The sequence below is a fragment of the Sus scrofa genome, chromosome 4 (genome assembly GCF_000003025.6).
Source record: "Sus scrofa isolate TJ Tabasco breed Duroc chromosome 4, Sscrofa11.1, whole genome shotgun sequence".
Taxonomy (NCBI): Eukaryota; Metazoa; Chordata; class Mammalia; order Artiodactyla; family Suidae; genus Sus; species Sus scrofa.
Genome location: NC_010446.5, coordinates 107173387 through 107177828, shown reverse-complemented (window position 1 = coordinate 107177828; position 4442 = coordinate 107173387). Strand labels below are relative to the sequence as shown.

The 4442-nt window shown below is 37.8% G+C and overlaps 1 non-coding gene across 1 annotated transcript; it reads right to left on the bottom strand.

The window, feature by feature from the left end:
• TRNAE-UUC lies at positions 821 to 892 on the bottom strand. The gene has a single exon. It is a non-coding gene; the product is annotated as a tRNA-Glu (tRNA).

Sequence of the window (4442 nt, the reverse complement as noted above, 5' to 3'; positions counted from 1 at the left end):
ACAAACCTCAGGACTCATGACTTTTATGATCGAAGGAAGTTAGGGCATTTTTGTACTTATTTTATCTTTGTTTAGGATCTCAGGCCACTGGAGGCTAAGGCACTCCCAGGACAAATCACCATGTCTACATCTTCCTCAGTCACACATTCACACATGCATGCAGAACCAAGTTCAAGTCCTTCAGGGAGACATTTAAGGGAACCAGCAGAGAAAAAGACCAGGGATGTGCTGACAGACTTGGGTTTCAATCCTGATGCTGTCACCAGCCAGCCTTATGAATCACATCATCTGTCCGAGCCTCCAGTTTCTCCTCTGTCAAGCTGGGAAGTAACAGGATTATTGGAAGGAGTCAGTAAGATAAAGGGCTGACATATAGCAGGTGGCGATAAGAGGCAGTGGCCTTCCCTAACCCACCCCTCCCCAAATCTCATTCTGCTTCACTTTTCCATGAACATGACCTTCCATTTCAGCCGGTCTGTCCCTTACTCACTCCCCATCCCCTGGACCCGGTCACACAGTTCTCCCTTTTCTTAAATGTTCTCCGCAGTCCAGCGGGCCCTCCCTGGCTCTCCTCACTTAGCTAAATCCTACGCATTCTTAAAGATCCAGCCCAAGCCCCTCTGCTTCTTTATAGCCCTCCCAGGGCCATTCCCCCAGGCGTTCCTGAAGCACTGCTGTCTGTGTCATTGAGTCAGTAGTCCCCAGTGTTATTAAACTTTATCTCCCCTAAGGTGCTATAAGCTGCTTAGGGAGCAAAGATGGGCCCTTCTTTCTTTTCTTTTCCGGCCACAGCCTGCAGTGGCATAAAGTGGGATCTCAGTTCCCAGACCAGGGATTGAACCTGGGCCACAGCAGTGAAAGTGCAGAATCCTAACCACTAGACCACCAGGGAACACCCCTCTTTGTCTTCTCTCTTTTATATCCCCACAGAGATGATTACGCTGACACGCATGACAAGTGCTCAATAATTACACGCTGAGGATGTAAACACACGCTGCAGCACCTTGCATTTGGTTAAATTATACGTGGAGGCCTGGGGGTTGAGATGTGAGAAAATGACTCTGCCATTTCTCCTCCTTCTGATGCATATTGCTTTTTAAAATATTATCTGTCCAAGTTTTTTTTTTTTACATATGGTATTTCTTCTCCAATATTTCAATACACCACTTAAAAATTGGCCTGAAAGAAAGTATTAAAGGGTGTGTGTTTCCAGTGGAAGAAAAAAGCACTGGCTATGACTAATGTCTTCAATTTATAGTGTATCCAATTTGGAGAAGACCATGCTTTTTCACAAGGTTGCATAACTACTCACAAAAACACTCTCAGCCACGGGATGTATTTGGGAAGAATTTAGCCCTTCGTTAGACTAGGGAAAAGGGAAAAGTTCAAGGGCACAGCTTTCTCACCCTACACAGAGAAGGCACTCCAATACCTGTCCAATGGAATGATCTGTCCGGAAGTAGATTGGAACATTCTCGATAAAAATGGTTCATTCTAATTCTAGATATTGCATTACTGCTTACCATGTAGGTGTTGTCAACTATTGAGTATTCGCACTAAGAATTGTTAAAGGGGAGTTCCCACTGTGGTTCAGTGGGTTAAGAACCGAAGATAGTATCCACATGGATGTAGATTCAGTCTCTGGCCTCGAAGGATCCAGCATGGCCGCAAGCTGTGGCATAGATCGTGGATGTGGCTCAGATCTGCCATTACTGTGGCTATGGTGTAGCCTGCAACTGCAGCGCCAATTCGACCTCTAGCTGGGGAACTCCCATATGCTGCAGATGTGACCACAAAAAGAAAAAAAAAAGAGAATCGTTACAGGGAATGAATGAAAGATGATGTGTATTTCTACTTGCAGTATTCTGGATTAAATAATCAAAACAGGTATTCCCGTTGTGGTGCAGTGGTTAACGAATCAGACTAGGAACCATGAGGTTGTGGGTTCGATCCCTGGCCTTGGTCAGTGGGTTAAAGATCTGGCGTTGCTGTGAGCTGTGGTGTAGGATGCAGACGTGGCTCAGATCCTGCATTGCTGTGGCTCTGGCGTAGGCTGGCAGCTACAGCTCCGATTAGACCCCTAGCCTGGGAACCTCCATATGCTGCAGGAAGCGGCTCTAGAAAAGGCAAAAAGACAAAATAAACAAATAAATAAATAAATAATCAAAACAAAGAACCTGTATATGACCCATCTGCTAATGCTTGTTGTTACCACTCTTCAGAGGTGGAATAATGGTGAATAGTCATCCAATGACTCATGAGTATTAGAACTCCAGTTTATTTGTTGACTGTAGGCCTGCTAGGGAGTTAAGGGACAAAGGCAGATAATGGGTTGCACTGGTAAATGTCTCTAGTTTACACTATGCTTTGGCAGTCTTTTCTGCTTTCCCATATGGGAATGTAAAATCTGGGCCAGACCAAGATGTTGTACGAATCTAACTTAAGAATGTACTGAACATGTTCTCTTTAAAATACACAAAAATAACACTCCTTAGGAACGGTAATATATCAATAGGCCAATAGAAAATTTAGATTCTAATGGCACACTTCAATTTTTAATTTTTAACTATGAAAAAAAAAAGTCAAAAAGCAACACCTGACCCTGTTGTCTGTGTCCACCTAAGAAGAACAGATTTTAAATTCTAAACTCTGGTTTTCTTTCTTACCTTGAGGATTCATTTTGCAACTGAAAAAGAAGATGTAAGAATGAAGATTTATAAAACAGAATTTTGAATCAATCATCGAAGCAAAAAAAAAAAAATGTTTTTAAGGACAGGAATGAATTCTGACATTTTAATTACAAGCTCAGTGGAAAGTTTGGTAGCAGAATGTGAGCTCTGAAAATTACTATTATGTTGTCATTATGAATTAATGACTATGAAAGAAATCGGTTTTGAATTGTAACAGTAAATTACAGAGAAACACTTATGGAAGGGCTTTCTATTTCCTGATGTATCTAGAGTTTTCATCATAATTGATTAAAAAATCCAAACAGTGGAAAAATATGGAGACATAGACTTTTTAATGGATTTCATAAATATAAGGCAGCTTTTCTTAGCAACTCAGAATATGCTCATGAAAACACCACTTGTAATATTAAAAAACTAAAAGCAAACTAAATGTTTAACAATATGGGCATGAGTAAGTAAATTAGTATAATATGCAATCGTTAAAAATTATAAAGATTATATCACACATTTTAATATATAAATGGTTTTTAAATTTTATACATGCAAACATTTATGCATGCTGTGACTACAAGCATGTAAAAACATGAACAAGAGAAAATAATGAGAGGGAATATACAGAAATTATTATAGAATTTGTGTTTATGTGGTAAAATTGGGGATTTTTCCTTTTTCCCCAAAGCTCATGTAATGTTTTAAATTCTATTTACAATTTTTGAGATTTTTAATTTTAAAGACCTATATATATTGGGATATATTCGTAATATGAAATTGCCAACTTTCAATCATTCTTAGCTTAATAAAAATTGTAATATTTGGTTTAATCTCATACTGTATTATCATTGTCCAACTAACAAATAAATCTTTGTTTTGTTTGTTTGTTTTTGGCCACACCCACAGCATATGCAAGTTCCCAGGTCAGGGACTAAATCCGAGCTGCAGCTGCAACCTTTGCCACAGCTGCAGCAATGCTGGATCTTTAATCCACTGTGCCATCTTGGGAACTCCAGTGAATCCTTTTTTTGGAATAAAAGTTGCTAATTCCTATTTTTAAATGTTCATTAAGTTTCAAAATAGAATAAAATTTTGAAAATTTTTAGTGAATAAATTACTTGAAAACCACATTTGAAACTATATATCGAAAATGCAGCGGTTTTCAATTCTTAAGAAAATTGACTGTTCTGAATTGATGCAAAGCTACTGCCATTGCACCTATTTTTTTATCTTTGAAATTGTCATGTTCATTTTTAAATTATTCAATGACCACTATAGAGTAAAACATTCATAATTTAATAGGTAAATTTGCTTCTAACCTGTGCTGGAATGACACTTAAATTGCTTCATACTCTGTGATTACTCAGAGATAATTAGTCCTCTAAATATTTCTGTAATGAAAACCATGGGTTTAATGAACTATACAAATTCAAACCAAACAGAATCTTTACTCCTTTACTGAATATCTAAGTTCCGCATAAAAAAAATTAACAATTGGTTAGAATTTTAAAAAATAGTTTAGAGCAAGCCAGACCATAAAAATATGAAGCAAAGTTAAATGTATTCATAGGAATTTGTAACAATAATCATAGAAAAGTAGCTGATCAGCCTGGATTTGAGGGGAAGTTAGACTTCAGCTTTGCTATGCAATTGCTACTTTAAGTATTTAAAACTAAGGATTTCTGAAATTTCAGGGAAGTATTTTACAGACTTTTATGATATATTTATTAATAACTACAGAAACGTGCTTGAAGAAAGAGT